The sequence below is a fragment of the Culex quinquefasciatus genome, chromosome 2 (genome assembly GCF_015732765.1).
Source record: "Culex quinquefasciatus strain JHB chromosome 2, VPISU_Cqui_1.0_pri_paternal, whole genome shotgun sequence".
Lineage (NCBI taxonomy): Eukaryota > Metazoa > Arthropoda > Insecta > Diptera > Culicidae > Culex > Culex quinquefasciatus.
The window spans coordinates 111,151,462-111,168,616 of NC_051862.1; the positions used below are offsets into that span (position 1 = coordinate 111,151,462).

General features: G+C 35.7%; 1 long non-coding RNA gene across 1 annotated transcript; it reads left to right on the top strand.

Moving 5' to 3' along the window:
- The first annotated feature begins 11,290 nt into the window (after window positions 1–11,290).
- Window positions 11,291–11,717, top strand: LOC119767588. Its single transcript, XR_005277601.1, has 3 exons — window positions 11,291–11,334; window positions 11,395–11,460; window positions 11,529–11,717. It is a non-coding gene; the product is annotated as an uncharacterized LOC119767588 (long non-coding RNA).
- Window positions 11,718–17,155: the final 5,438 nt, after the last annotated feature.

The window sequence follows — 17,155 nt, forward strand, 5'->3', positions numbered from 1 at the left end:
AATCGCAAACTTCAACAATTAATGCTAAAACACTTCCACACCCCACGCGCATAAACAAACAATAACATTCAGTCGATTTGTTCGTCTGCGTTTTGAGCTGTCATTCACAAAACAAAAACATTTGAAATTTAAATTATTTTTTAGTTTACAGGAAGCAATTTTTACAATAGAAACATAATTACATGCTTTTCAATTTTACAAATTTATGATTTGCTGGAAGCAAAAGCTCCATTTACATGAGATTCGTGAATTACAACGAATTTCATTTTGCGTGAAGGCCTTTTAAATGCTATTCAACGGTTTACATTGAATTTCAAATTTACATTGAGCATGTTTACATTCGAAACATGGTTTCAGTGCCGCGTGAATTTACACTTTTTTTTCTGTGTAAGAATGCCTTTTTCCAGTACGACGGTAAGATCTACAAGCAGATCTTCGGCCTCCCGATGGGTTCTCCTCTTTCGTCGGTAGTGTCGGACATCGTCATGGAGAAGCTGGAACAACTAAACATCAACAAACTGAGGCAACATGACATCACACTACAGGTCTACAAGCGGTACGTTGACGACTGTTTCGTCATCGGGAAGGAGGATGAGATTGAAGCTGTGGTAAGTACGATCAACTCGAGAGAGAGAGACCGACGCCTCTCTCAGATTCCTCGATCTAACGCTAACGAGAGCAGGAGAGAAGATAAACAAAAAATGGTTCCCCAAGCATGAAGTAGGGCGATATTTGGATTATCTCTCCGAAAGCCCTAAAAACCACAAACTTAACACTGCCATTACTCTTTTCGACCGGGCGCTTATGCTAACCGACGCAGAGAGGCGGCCGGAAAGCATAAAGATCGTCCGGAACATACTACGCAGGAACAACAACCCGGCGTGCTCCGTGTGGCAAGTACAGAGAGAGAGAGTACACCTTCTGTACAACTCTCTCGAGCGCGAGGAGAAGAGGGACAAGGGAGTTGCCACTTACGCATCGGTGGCTTATATCCCACACTTGAGCGAAAAAGTGGGGAAAGCGCTACGCAAACATGATATAATTGCTGCTTACAGACCTAACGACAAAATAAAAAAACACCGTTTTTAGCAGACTGAAGGACAAGGTACCAATAATGCAGCAAACTAATGTCGTGTATAGTGTCCCTTGCGGTGTGTGTAAGGACAGGGCTTATGTTGGGCAAACATCGCAGAAGCTGGAAAAGCGGCTTAAGCAGCATAAAGATGCTGTCCTAAACAACACAGCAAACTCTGGCCTCTCGCAACACACACTGGGAATAGGACACGTTTTCGATTTCTCCCGAACTAAAATTCTGGAGAAGGTCGAGAAGGAGAACGCGAGATGTACGACCGAGATGATGCACATCAAAATGATGGGGACGGAGTCTGTGAACCTCCAACGGGAGTCGGCTGCTCTCTCGTCGTCGTACAATCGGCTGCTGCTAAAACTAAAAGAGAGTCAGCCGAAAAAATCACGGCACGACTCTCAGTTAGCTGACACGATCCAGACTCTCCAGCAGGAGTAGCCTGGCCTGGAATAGTTTTTGTGGTAACTTAAGTGTTTTTCATATTTGTGACCTTTTGATTAAGATTTTATTTTTTGTATTTTTGTGTTTAAATATAGTCTGAAGATGGCCGAAATCAAGAAGTAGGCCGAAACGTAACGAAGAAGAATTTTGTTTCATTTCTCACCGAAAAACATCAACTAAAGCCAAAAAACAAAAGTTCTCGGTGACCAAAACTATCAAACATATTATCTTTTTGGAGAAGAATGGAGATATGTTTGGGACACACAATAGTGCCTGTACGCTAGTAGTCGACATAACCCAATGTCGACTCTGCGCTGTCGGGTGACAGCAGTCCGAGTCTCAGTTGGCCTTGCTCGTAGCACAGTCGTGTGGCAGAAGCCGTCGCGTTGGGTGGTTTCCTATAAGCTATTTTGCGGCCACACAATTCCGCCCTGCCCGGGTCTGGTTAATCATATTCCAACTGTGCGAAACCGCGAAGACCGACCCGCTTCGATCGTTTGTGGGTGAAGAAATCCACTTTTGACTTCTTCAAGTGCACTTGCAAATTATCGATGTCTTCGATCAAGAAGCTTGCTAAACCGGATTATCTTGTAAATTGGCTCGAAATCATACATGATTCAGCGACATTTTCTTCACAAGCCTGAAAAAGGCCGCGGAGTTCGCCACCACCAAAGGTGGTTGCTTTTGTTTATTTACCGCCTGGCCGGATGCTGGAATCGCCGGTGCGTCTCTTCCTCCTGCTGGGCTGACATTGTTGTTGGTTTTGTTTTACTCTAGCGTGCTGAACTTGTTATTGTTGAGCAGATTCTGCTCCACTTTTCCTTCTCCGACGACAGCTCCGATGACCTCAGGGGACTTCTTCCACTTCCGATTTCCGGGGATGACTCGGAGGTCTCTTCCACCTCCATCCGTCAAACAACTCGAGGCAAGCAAACTTTTCGTTTATCAAGAGTGAATGACACCATCTACGACCTTAAGACAGGAGAGCGAGTATCACAAGTATAGGAACGTTCTGATTGTCCAATGACTAATTCTAAAGAGGCTGCTTATGTTCAGCAATTTTGATGAAAACACCTGATGATTAACTCGATTTATTTTTTAATTTCAGAATGATGACTTTTCTCAAATTTCAATACCTAAAAAAATGATACCACCACCAATTACACCATGCAAAACTCCTGATCGGGAGCTCATACATGACGGAAACAGTTCAACTTTCATAGATGTAATGTTTGTCTGTTAAAGTAATTACGAATTTTTAAGCATATCTTATCTTGCAGGAAATACAAAATGATGAAAATGATACTAAAATATCAATAAAAAATAAAAAAGATTTTTGCATAGCAACGCCACCGTTACCAACCACAGGTAAATAAAAATGCAATTAGGGGCTTTAGGGACATTAGAGTGCGTCAATTAACAGACAAAACATCCTTGCGTTGAACCCACGCGAAGAATAAAAGTATGGTGGAAATCATGAATTTCGTACCATGAAAACGTGAGTATGGCGATTTTTACTTAACGCATTTTAGAACTATGTCCTGTCCAGAACCTGTGAATTCATGACTTGCCATGACCGATTTCACATGAATAATGTTCATGATTTAGTGAAATGCACGCATGAAGTCGTGAAAAATATTAATGAAGATGATTTAATGAACATATAAAATCTTAAATTAATATTTAAAAAAATCCTATATAATCTTCAAGACCTATTTATCCAAAAATGCATTATTAAACAAAAATAAAATGTAATGTCTTTTTTCCTATTTTGAGTACAAAATTGTAAAAGTAATTAATGTTGGATTTAAAGAGCTTTTAAAAAATAAAAATGCAAAAAATAAAAACATTTTTGCATTTGTCAAACATTGAAAAGTTGTCAAAGTAGATTTTTTTTATATCCCGGATTATCGAAGGTAATTTAGTGACCATATCGAATCTTCAATGAATATTTAAAAAATATTAAACTGTTTGTTAAATCATTGCAACCATTACAGTATTTAATCCTGTATAATCTTCAACCATTACAGAAATAGGGTATTTAAACACGCAGAAAAATGTTTTGTAGAATCAGCCTGTACGAGGTTTGACTCAACAAAATTTATGAATTGACTCAACTCTAAAATTTTGTTGCTTTTTTGTTGCATCCAAGCAGTTTTTTGTTGACCAAAATTTGACAGAAAGGACGTCCAAATCAGATTTTTGTTAAAACAACGTCGATTTTTTGTTGAAACAACCCAGATTTTTTTGAAATAAGGTTTGTCCTTTTTGGTTTTGGCGAGCAGTCCTAGCATAGCATAGCATTGGTGTCTACCCGTAGCTGCTACTTCGTTATTGACCAGGACCCCCAAACATTGCTCCGTGGACCACAGATGAAAAGTAGGAACCAATCATCACCCCTTCGCAATTTTCAAAGGTCCCTATCATGCTGATCAATACCGACGCCGGCCACGACCAGAGGTAAGACACGGGGAAGTGGATTGGAATGTTAGTCCGATACTTGAGTGATGGGACCGCCAAATCGACTGCGTCTCCGACAAAGTATCACATGAGTTTTGAGGGGTTAGTAAGATGGGTATGAGGTCAGGATTCACTGTGGTAGGTGATGCGACCATAAGCAATTTGTTTATCGGTTGAAATTTTAAAAATCTTAGGCAGCCGGCTGCGGAAAGATAGCTATCTAGGGATTTAAATATAGTATTAATTCGACCGCGATTCTCCAGAAATTCTCCGTCGGCGTGCCTTCCGATCAACGGTGATGTAGGAAGGGCTTCATTTATTGAAATGATTATTGAAATGATATAGAAAGGGCTTAATCCAGCAATACGACTTGCTAGTCTCAAAAAAAAAATAGGTACGTTTTTATAGAAAACTATAAATAGAGAACAACACAAAAAAACTCAACGGCCAACGAACGCGAGTGGAAAAAAACAATGAAAAAAAAGAAGGTAAAAAAAACAGAACTGCGCGTCCCGAAAAGCACCACACTACTGATGCCATTATTTAATTATAATAGCCAATCACCCCATGCACTCAAACAGCGACACAAAAGAGACGGAAAATAACACGAAAAAACAGGCACCACACTACTGATCCTTTTTGGTTTTGGCGAGCAGTCTTGTCGAGAAAGAAAAACAGATTTTCTCTACTTCACCGACGTTTCGGCCTTTATTTTGAGGCCTTCTTCAGGTTTGTCTTTCAGTTTAATTAAAACAAAAAATGAATTGAAATAAAAATAGTTATTATTTAATGATATTAGCATATTACTTATTTATCGGATGGAAAACAACTCAATCTGCTACTTCGAGTGTTGCACCTTATTCGGTCCGAGTACCGTTTTGCTCCTAGTGTCGCCGCCTCATTATGCACTGACGAGTATGTTAATTGGCCTCCCGCGTTTAAGGTGCATTGTTGCCACTGGCGTTCCGGTGAAACGTGGTTGCTGTTTTGTTTTCCACAGAGGTCTGCAAGGCTGGGAAAAGTATTAAAAAGCGTAATTCGAAGTAAAATGCTAGAGCGCTTACCGAGCATGTTCTGTCGAGGAGTTGGGAGGGTTCGTGAAATCTGCCAAACTTGGCCTTGGTGGTATCACACACTATATAGCATAGACTTCTGCTTTTTCAAGCAGAAGTCTATGCTATATACTCCTGCGCTGTGCATTGCCTTAAAAAGAACTATAGGCATGCGAAAATCGGTATATTCTCGGACAGTCAGGCAGCACTGCTAGCCCTGAAAGCCGCAAGGGTGGAGTCCAAACTCGTTTTTTTTTTCTAAAAACTTTTCTTTATTTAGCAACTGTTTACCATTTCGATTACAATTCAAACAGCAAGCAACTTTTTTGAGGATTCTTAAATTCCTTGATGTACATAGTATCAATTAAGTTTGCCCTACCAAGCCCTACAAGATCCATTCTTTATATAACTAACAAATGTTTAAGTTAGTATCAAAATATCGTTTTACAAAGGTCCGCGAGTTCCATCTAAATTATCTAATACTCTTCTGAAATACAAATAAGCTAAGGCCGGGAAATTTGTCCACGCAAAAGGCGACATAATGTACTACTAACCACATTGCTGCTTTTTGGAGGTGACTATTTTCGTCAATTTGCCAAAACAAAATATCATCAATCTGTCCAAGTTGGATTCCGAATCTTTTTCTTAAAACTTTTATCATCCACTCACGTAATTCAGAACCTGCTGTACATGTTCGTAACCGATGAGAGTTTGTATCTATTTGTCCACATTCATCACAAATTTCACTATCAATTCTTCCAATGTTGTACTGCTTCAGTTTCCGTTTATTTGGCACTAAATCATTAATTAATAAGTACAAATTAGCTTTATCCTTGGCCAGAATAATAGTTTGGCCCATGATTTTCCACAAAGCTCACCAGTTGACTTGAGGAAGCTCAACTTGAACACGTGGTTTAAACAAATATTCATGAATGAAATTCCGATAAATTTGTTTTGCTGCACGGAACAAAATCCGGTTTGCGGAATCGCAAACTTTGCTTCCGATTTGCTCTACCAATCGCAAACCTCCGTTCACACCAGTCAGCAGGAAGCATTGCTTCCAATATCGCAAACGGTGATTTTCGATATCGCAAACGTAACGCCGTAACGCATGCCTGCCAAAAGTACGCAGCACGCAGCCACTACAATATTTACTGTTTTGAATTGACCGATGCTTTTCAAATTTTGGATGGAAATAAGAAGAAGAAGAAGAAGAGGTTTCAATGTTTTTATTTATTTATTCATGACTCAAAATAAAATCAAAGCAATTGTGTGAGTGGTTTACTTCGGAATTTTGATTCTATCAGTCGTCGATTGTTCTGATCTGGTCGTCCTGGATGTCCGCGGGGCAGCAGGTTACTGCTGGGCGTCGGTGCCACCGTTGGCATGTTACTCCCCGTGACGTGAATCCCGGTGCTACCAGTATGAGAAGAAGGTGGCTCTAATTGCCAAAGTATTTGTGGCCGGCACCGCGGCAACTATGTTTTTGGTAATGATTGTACAGGTTCTTCTCGTGTTCGGTGACGTCGGCGGCGGGGCCACCCGGATAGAGGTGCTGAGACCGGTGCAGCGTGCTCGGGTCGTCGATCTGGTTGATTTCCAGCGTCGCGCAACGAGCTGGCACGTCCCTTGAGCGGATTCGCGTACCGCCAGAAGTCCTGGAGGTTGACCGCCGACCTTCACCTCGAGAATCGACTTGAGCGGAGTGGCCTCCACTAGAAGACCGTCCGCCTGGAACAAGTCCCCAGAATCTCCGCCAGCAGTCGGATCTGTGAAGGTGTTTGCCGAACTCACGGTACAACTGCGAGCCGTAGACTGCGAATAGAGAATATTAAATTTCAATATTACGGTTTCAATTCTCAAAAATTCTCCAAAATTCTCTTAAATTCTCAAATAAGTTCAAAAATACTCAAAAATTCTTGAAAATTCTTAAAAACTCTCAAAAATTCTCAAAAATTCTCAAAAATTCTCAAAAATTCTCAAAAATTCTCAAAAATTCTCAAAAATTCTCAAAAATTCTCAAAAATTCTCAAAAATTTTCGAAAATTCTCAAAAATTCTCAAAAATTCTCAAAAATTCTCAAAAATTTTCAAAAATTCTCAAAAATTCTCAAAAAATTTCAAAAATACTCAAAAATTCTCAAAAATCTCAAAAAATCTTAAAAATTAAAAAAAATCAAAAATACTCAAAAATTCTCGAAAATTCTCAAAAATTCTCAAAAGATCTCAAATAATTTCAAAAATACTCAAAAATTCTTAAAAACTCTCAAAAAATCTCAAAAATTTTCAAAAAAAATCAAAAATTCTCAAAAATTCTCAAAAATTTGTAACCTATCGCTTGTACGTAGTACAATCTCTGGTCACAATGCTTCGCATCATCCTGTCAAACTGAACCGTAGGGACAAGTTAGGATATTGTAATCAACCATTACACTTAAACAACATACAAAACATGGTATCCCTATTCCTAAAACGGTTAGCACGACTCACATCTCTTTGAGCAATTTTCGAAATACGCAAGAACAAAGACTTAAAATTAATAAAAGGGACTTCGTCATTTTGAATCGTCCTCATTTGCCGCTACCGACTTGAACCCGTTACATATGTTCTAGTCCAACCTGTTAATGATTCGTAATTTAAAGTGCAGTGTAAACGTTAAAACAGTGTTAAATGTTAACAGCATTCCTGTAGCCGGCAAAATGGTAAATTAGTGTCCTTAACTATGTGAGTCGTGTCTAAAGAGTGTCTTTTATTGTTAATTTAGTGTCAGGAGTTGGTCCCAACAACGCACCATCCAAACTAATCGTCAAGGACCGCGCTCAACGTAAAAGAGGTCGTTTGGTTGGTGGTGCATGGAGTGTCACAAATAGTGGTAATTATTGATTTAAAAATTGTAATATCTGCACAAGCACATAAAATGAACTCCTTCCAGAACCTCCAAGTTGGCAAAGCGCGCCAACCCGAGAATTCTGTAGAGCGCAATGGCGGAGGCCATCCGGTGAGTTCATTGTTTAACCACTAGACACGAAAGCACAAGTACTAAAATAAACCTTAAACACTGTACAGGTTTTTTCTACCAAAGACAAAGACACAAAACCAAAGACACCAAAACCGTTGCTGCGCCAGGCCTGGCCGGAGGACGATCCTCCGACTTGACTCGACCACCGCGGGATACACTAGAACACACGAACACACACACACATGGTTAGGTTAGTTTTAAATCGACGTAAAATCAATAAATTAGGACAACTTAAAACGCAATAAACATGACTTTTCCCATAACCCAAAGCGACGATCTTTTGTGATTCTTTTTGCCAGGACAGAGCGATTAGCTGAATCGAACCAGGATTGTGAAAGGGTAGGTACAATTCTCCTTCCCCACGTCAAATGTGAGCAGTTGCAGATCTCTACATCTCTCTCTCATCTCTAAGAGTCTCAAGTTCTGGTTTTTATTTAATTTTTAATTAATGAACTAGTGGTGATAATTGCCCCCTAGTTCGTTATTACAAATGGCGCCCAACGTAAATTAAGTAAGCTTTTCTATCTGTTTGGCAGAATATTTGGTCAAAATTTTATTTTTGTGTGTGCAGTTAAAATGTTCAATGATTTAATGTATTTCTGTTCATTGAGTTCTGTTTTTCTGCTTTCCTGTTTGTACATCGTTCGCTTCACACACACCACTTCAATATTAATCTAAAAATAAATATTGTCTTTGTCTATCTTTATTGCCTCCAGTCCCGATCGATCGGTCTGGGTACGGCACACAATAGGTTTGAAAACCGGATCGGCCCAGCTGTTCTCGGACTCTGCAGCCAGAAAGAGACCGGTAGAATTTAATAAAGAGTAAAAGAGATAAAAGAATAAAAACTTCGCGATCACCGAACTTTGTGTCTACGACGATCAGTCGAGATTCGGTCGTCGCGAGAGCAGCATTGCTCTAATTTGAAAAAAAAAATACCGGTCGGTTGGAATAAAAAAATAGTGAAAATGTGATTATAATAAGAAAATAGAAGAAAAACAGTGCAATAGTGAGACAAAAAAAAGAAAAAGAAATTGATTATAAAACATGTGTTAAATTTATAAAAAGAAGAACTGTGAAAATATAAGAATATGTGGAAATAAAAAAATAAACTAAGAAAGAAATTATTCACCGACAACGTGGAAGTAAACCCCACCGGATAATTGTTGGTCGATGAATTTTCTTTTATATCTCTGTTTGGTAAGTTTATCAGCATTTTTAAACCCCCTGAAAACAAAAATTATTGCTCAGCAAACTGACAAAATTCTATTCCCCTTGTTTTTTTTCGTCGTTCTTTGTTTATCAGATCTGACGATGTAGAACAATAGCCTTTGTGTTGTCTTATGTACTTCTAGTCTATTTTGGACTCTGTTTGTGTATATGAGATGACAAAAAAATGACTAAGGGTGGTTCTAAGGATTAATAAAAAAATTAATTATTTTTTTTTCTTTTGTGTAGGGAGTGAAAATCCCGATTTTCTTTTTCTTTTGTTTTATATGTTTATTTATTTTTAGTGTTATTTGTGTTTATTGTTTTTAATCATTTTTAGTTTTTGTGAAGAATTTCTGGCCAACCGTACCCGTCGAACCAGACGAATCGGATGAAATTTCTTTTTCGAATCGCGATCATTCCTGGCCAACTGTTCCCTCCTTCGCTGGGAGAATCAGATGGAATTAATAGTGACGTTAAAAAATTAAAAATGTGAGTGAACAGTAAAATAAATGTTAAGTGTAAAGTGTAAAATAAAGGGATAAATTTTATAATTCCTGACCAGCTGTACCCGTTGAACTAGACGAATCAGACGGAATAGTGCTAAATCCGCGAATAAAATTCCTGGTCAACCGTGCCCTCCCCCGCGTGGAGAATCGGATGGAATGTAGTGAATGAGACAGTTTGAATGAATTAAATGTTGAGTGTTTGTGAAATGTAGAATTGGAAAGTTTGTCAATTGTTGAATATTTCCCTAATTAGAGCCCTTCCGGAGATTGACAGCACCTCCGCTAGGAATCTGCAAAAGATGCTCCTGTCATTCTTAGGACTTAGAATAATTTGAATATTTTGAAAAATTCTGACCGGTCAATAATGATTTTTTTTAACAAAATTTTAAGTAGTCAATTTTTTTGCAACTTTTGCTCTAGTACGACGGTACACAGAGGTTATCTGCAAAAAAAAATACTACTGCTTTGTAAAAATTTAAATTTTATAACGAGTACTTCTCAATTTTGGACTTCATTGATGGTAAGCTGGAAATCTAGCATTTTTGAAATCAATTGAGGTTGTAATGAGATTACTTGTGATTATTTTTGTTTGTTTACCCTTCTTTTGTTTTTCAACTGAGTGTATCGTTTGTAAATCAAACACTTCTGACTCATTGAAAATTTAAAGGGTGACAAATAAATGGCTAAATTTAATCCAATGATAAATTTCCCTGTGATAATTCTGTGATAATTGACAACATTAATTTCTGACCAATTCTAACAATTCTGACAAGCTGACTTTTGAAATTTTTATTTATTCAGATTTTTTATTTACAATTTTTCATATACACTTTACAAATTTTATTTATTATTTATTTTTTATGTTATTTATTTCGTGTTGTTCTTTGAATTTTTTGACAGATGCGCCCACTAATCAATAAAACTAAATAATTTACCAGAACTAGGGGATTCTACTGATGATTGAAAAATGTGGAGTTTCTGCAAAACTCACATTTTCCCTGGTGGTGGGGAATTGTAACCTATCGCTTGTACGTAGTACAATCTCTGGTCACAATGCTTCGCATCATCCTGTCAAACTGAACCGTAGGGACAAGTTAGGATATTGTAATCAACCATTACACTTAAACAACATACAAAACATGGTATCCCTATTCCTAAAACGGTTAGCACGACTCACATCTCTTTGAGCAATTTTCGAAATACGCAAGAACAAAGACTTAAAATTAATAAAAGGGACTTCGTCATTTTGAATCGTCCTCATTTGCCGCTACCGACTTGAACCCGTTACATATGTTCTAGTCCAACCTGTTAATGTTTCGTAATTTAAAGTGCAGTGTAAACGTTAAAACAGTGTTAAATGTTAACAGCATTCCTGTAGCCGGCAAAATGGTAAATTAGTGTCCTTAACTATGTGAGTCGTGTCTAAAGAGTGTCTTTTATTGTTAATTTAGTGTCAGGAGTTGGTCCCAACAACGCACCATCCAAACTAATCGTCAAGGACCGCGCTCAACGTAAAAGAGGTCGTTTGGTTGGTGGTGCATGGAGTGTCACAAATAGTGGTAATTATTGATTTAAAAATTGTAATATCTGCACAAGCACATAAAATGAACTCCTTCCAGAACCTCCAAGTTGGCAAAGCGCGCCAACCCGAGAATTCTGTAGAGCGCAATGGCGGAGGCCATCCGGTGAGTTCATTGTTTAACCACTAGACACGAAAGCACAAGTACTAAAATAAACCTTAAACACTGTACAGGTTTTTTTCTACCAAAGACAAAGACACAAAACCAAAGACACCAAAACCGTTGCTGCGCCAGGCCTGGCCGGAGGACGATCCTCCGACTTGACTCGACCACCGCGGGATACACTAGAACACACGAACACACACACACATGGTTAGGTTAGTTTTAAATCGACGTAAAATCAATAAATTAGGACAACTTAAAACGCAATAAACATGACTTTTCCCATAACCCAAAGCGACGATCTTTTGTGATTCTTTTTGCCAGGACAGAGCGATTAGCTGAATCGAACCAGGATTGTGAAAGGGTAGGTACAATTCTCCTTCCCCACGTCAAATGTGAGCAGTTGCAGATCTCTACATCTCTCTCTCATCTCTAAGAGTCTCAAGTTCTGGTTTTTATTTAATTTTTAATTAATGAACTAGTGGTGATAATTGCCCCCTAGTTCGTTATTACAAATTCTCGAAAATTCTCAAAAATTTTCGAAAAAAATTAAAAAAAATCAAAAATTCACGAAAATTCTCAAAAATTTTCAAAAATTCTCAAATAATTTCAAAAATACTCAAAAAAATTTAAAAGCTCTCAAAAATTCTCAAAAATTTTCAAAAAAAACTCAAAAATTCTCAAAATTTCTCAAAAATTCTCAAAATTTTTCAAAAATTCTCAAAAATTCTCAAAAATTCTCAAAAATACTAAAAATTCTCAAAAAATTTCAAAAATTCTCAAAAATTCTCAAAAATTCTCAAAAATTCTCAAAAATTCTCAAAAATTTTCAAAAACTCTCAAAAATTCTCAAAAATACTCAAAAATTCTCAAAAATACTCAACAATTCTCAAAAAATCTCATGAATTCTCAAAAATTCTCAAAAATTCTCAAAAATTCTCAAAAATTCTCAAAAATTCTCAAAAAATTTCAAAAATTCTCGAAAATTCTCGAAAATTCTCGAAAATTTTCAAAAATTCTCAAAAGTTCTCAAAAATTCTCAAAAATTCTCAAAACTTCTCAAAAATTCTCAAAAATTTTCGAAAATTCTCAAAATTTTTCAAAAATTCTCAAAAGTTCTCAAAAATTCTCAAAAATTCTCAAAAATTCTCAAATTCTAAAATTTAAAATTTGTATTTTTGTATTTTTGTATTTTTGTATTTTTGTATTTTTGTATTTTTGTATTTTTGTATTTTTGTATTTTTGTATTTTTGTATTTTTGTATTGTTGTATTTTTGTATTTTTGTATTTTTGTATTTTTGTATTTTTGTATTTTTGTATTTTTGTGTTTTTGTATTTTTGTATTTTTGTATTTTTGTATTTTTGTATTTTTGTATTTTTGTATTTTTGTATTTTTGTATTTTTGTATTTTTGTATTTTTGTATTTTGTATTTTTGTATTTTTGTATTTTTGTATTTTTGTATTTTTGTATTTTTGTATTTTTGTATTTTTGTATTTTTGTATTTTTGTATTTTTGTATTTTTGTATTTTTGTATTTTTGTATTTTTGTATTTTTGTATTTTTGTATTTTTGTATTTTTGTATTTTTGTATTTTGTATTTTTGTATTTTTGTATTTTTGTATTTTTGTATTTTTGTATTTTTGTATTTTTGTATTTTTGTATTTTTGTATTTTTGTATTTTTGTATTTTTGTATTTTTGTATTTTTGTATTTTTGTATTTTTGTATTTTTGTATTTTTGTATTTTTGTATTTTTGTATTTTTGTATTTTTGTATTTTTTTTTTGTATTTTTGTATTTTTGTATTTTTGTATTTTTGTATTTTTGTATTTTTGTATTTTTGTATTTTTGTATTTTTGTATTTTTGTATTTTTGTATTTTTGTATTTTTGTATTTTTGTATTTTTGTATTTTTGTATTTTTGTATTTTTGTATTTTTGTATTTTTGTATTTTTGTATTTTTGTATTTTTGTATTTTTGTATTTTTGTATTTTTGTATTTTTGTATTTTTGTATTTTTGTATTTTTGTATTTTTGTATTTTTGTATTTTTGTATTTTTGTATTTTTGTATTTTTGTATTTTTGTATTTTTGTATTTTGTATTTTTGTATTTTTGTATTTTTGTATTTTTGTATTTTTGTATTTTTGTATTTTTGTATTTTTGTATTTTTGTATTTTTGTATTTTTGTATTTTTGTATTTTTGTATTTTTGTATTTTTGTATTTTTGTATTTTTGTATTTTTGTATTTTTGTATTTTTGTATTTTTGTATTTTTGTATTTTTGTATTTTTGTATTTTTGTATTTTTGTATTTTTGTATTTTTGTATTTTTTATTTTTGTATTTCTGTATTTTTGTATTTATTTTTGTATTTTTGTATTTTTTATTTTTGTATTTCTGTATTTTTGTATTTATTTTTGTATTTTTGTATTTCTGTATTTTTGTATTTATTTTTGTATTTTATTTTTGTTTTTATATTTAAATTGTATTAGGATTAGGAACTTCTCGTCCAATTTTTTTTTTACATTTGGTTGCTGAATATTGCCTAGTTTGTAATAAGATTAAATCATTAAATGAAATTTGCCTCGACCTGATTGAATGTCGTGGAGATTGTCCACGATCCATACTTTTTGTTTGTATGGATAATTGTCCACGAGGAGGAGGGGGGTAACAGATTCCCACAAAAGTGTCCACGTGGTTTATGGATGGTCCCCTAGGGAAAAGAAGAGATGGAAAGGAAACAGCATGAAAACTCACTAAGCCTGAGAATGATTAATGCTAAGACTAAGCTCAGACTTCTTAGACTAATAAAAAAAAATTTCAACCACAGCTGAAGTACTCATCGTTGATTAGACGAACTGTACCGAACGCGGACCGGACAAGGCTGCCATAGGTTTTCGGGACAATGAGAAGGAATATAGCTTGCACCCGTTGGTCGTGGACAGGGCTCAGACAGCTGGACGTGGACAGATAAAATTTTTGAAGAAGTGCTACATCATTAGGAACAATGCAACCGATCTCGAGTTTTGCGTGAATCGCGACTTGCTCCATGTGCATAATATCTACCGGGAAACCTTGGGTCGGTGGAAGTGGAGTGTACCCGATAGAATTGAGGCGACAAAGCGTACAGATTTACGCCGCAAAGCGTGTAGGAATCTACTTCAGCTCGACCGTTTTCACCAATCACGTGCATCGGCTTGAGATCAATCGACCAAAACGACCAGCCAAAGTGTGCAGATTGAGCAACACTTCAGAAGTTGCAGCGAAAAGCGATTTCAGTTTGCAGCAGATTCCAAAGAAGTCCTCGTTGATCCTCCCGAAGAACTCGTCATGTTCTCTCTCATGGTCGATCTAGTAGAGTTTGTCAAACTAATGAGGTTTGATCGTTCTTGATGCTGAACAATAAATACATGCAATTCTGATTTTGATTAGTCACTTTGTAAATCAAATTCTCACCTGTGCTGCTTATTTTGAGGTCAGCATTCAACACTCGGTCAACTGGTCTACTTTACGATCCGTACGCACAGACTGGGCTTCAGAAAATGGATCACCTAAAACAGATTCAGCATCTTCCGGCGGTTCTGATGCACCTTTTCGACTCGGAGTCAGCTGGAACGGAAAAGTTTGGTAAACAACTTCGAGAATCAAAAATTTACTCATATTTACCTCCGCGTATAACCGAGAAGAACTGTTAGCACCCTTCCTCCCCGCCGCCTTCACGGACAGCTTCTTGTCCGGGTAAACGTGGTCGGATTCTATGGGCCCATAATCTCCGAAACCTGCTCCACACGAAGTTTTGGATATTTTTGCGCGATTTTTGTTTGTTTTGATTTTGCTTGCAGAGCGCGTCCAGCTGACTTTGACGTCGCGTAACGCATTGGCTGCGGCCTGCTGCGGCGAGCAAAGGCAGAAAAATACACCGAAAACACGATGTTTGTATATTTTGTTCCTTTAAAATATTTTTTATAAATAATGCTTTACATTTTGATTCTGGGTCGATTAAACCCAACCCTCCTTGATCCACATCTAGATAAAGTTGTCTTTTATCAACACGAAAAATATTATTTTTCCATAAAAACATTCCAATAATTTTCCTGATCGTAGCAATGTGCTGATTTTTTGGTGGAAAGATTTGTGATAAATACCATAGCTTTGATAACACAAAAGTGTTAATGAACCAAACTTTTTCTCATAAACTCATCATTCGAAAATTGTTGAGATTAATTCTGTATTTCATGTCACTGATTAATTTAGAATAATTTATATCAACGATATCCTTCCACGTGTACTTGAAAGTAATACCTAAAAGCTTTAATTGTTCAGTTTTTTGAACTATAAAAGGTCCACCAATGCAACTGTTGATTCTGAGAAAACAAGACTTTTTATAATTAAGTTTAACCTTCGAATATCTGGAGAAGGAGTCAACAATACTCAGGACATTGTCAAACTCTTCTGCGTTTCGAACAAATACATTCAAGTCGTCCGCGAATGCCACAACTCTGAGGAACTTATTGTAAGTAAGAACCCCGAGAATACATTGATCAATTTTACGAATTAACGGTTCAATATACAATACAAATCCTTGTCTGACAGAAGAAAATATTTTAATTTCATTTGTAAGAAATCCATTATATAATACTCTTGATGTTGCTTTGGTATAGAGGCACTGTAAAATTTTGATAATTTTTTCTGGAAACCCAAACTTTTCCAGAATTTTTCAAAGAAATTTATGATTGACTTTGTCAAAAGCTTTTTCCAAATCTATACTTAGTAGCATTCCTTTAAAGGTTTTGCTTTCAACTGATTTCGTGATTAAACGTCTAACATCATTCAAGTTGTCAGTACATGATCGTCCAGCAATGCATGCACTTTGACCTGAACCTAATAAATCCTCCATATATATTTGAATTCTATTTGCGAGAAGCTTAGTAAAAAGTTTGTAGTCTGTATTAAGTAAAGAAATCGGTCTATGGTTTTCCAAAAGTGTTTTATCCCCTTTCTTTGGAACTAAAGTAATTATTCCTTCTGAAAACTCTTTAGGAGGTGAACTCTCTCCTCTCAGATAAAGATTAAATAGACGACATAAATCATTTTTGAGAATATCAAAGTGGCATAAATAAAATTCGTAAGTTAATCCATCAGGCCCAGGTGACTTTTTACGATTGCATTTTTTCAAAGTTTCGTAAAGTTCTTCTACTGTAATTAGTTTAACTAAATTAATTTTTTGGTCATTACTTAAATTTTTACTTATTGATTCAATTGAATTATCTATTTCCGCACTGCTAATATTATCTTCACTTTGTTGAAATTGATTAGAAAAATATTGATGAATAACTGGCCCGAGTTTAGCATTATCGGTTAAAATTTCGTGACTTGGACCGTCTCTCAGTTGTGTGTGTGTGTGTGTTCAACCAATCCAATATCCGTAGGCCGGCTACGAAATTATGGGAAAGTATAATCTGTATCAGACTTGGTTTATGCTGATACAACTTATCGCAGTCCCGGACATTAGGTGGTGTTAGCCCTCGCGCTGCTTCCAATGACCCATTTCAGTATGACAGAGCTCCTTGCGGTCCAATTCCGAGGTCATTGAGCATTGTCCGGCCCCGCCTAAACATAGGGCAAGAACCTGACGGGTCCTCGACCTATCTTTAAACTTCCAATCCCATAAGGCAAAAATGGAATCAGCGTGTATTCCCAAGTAA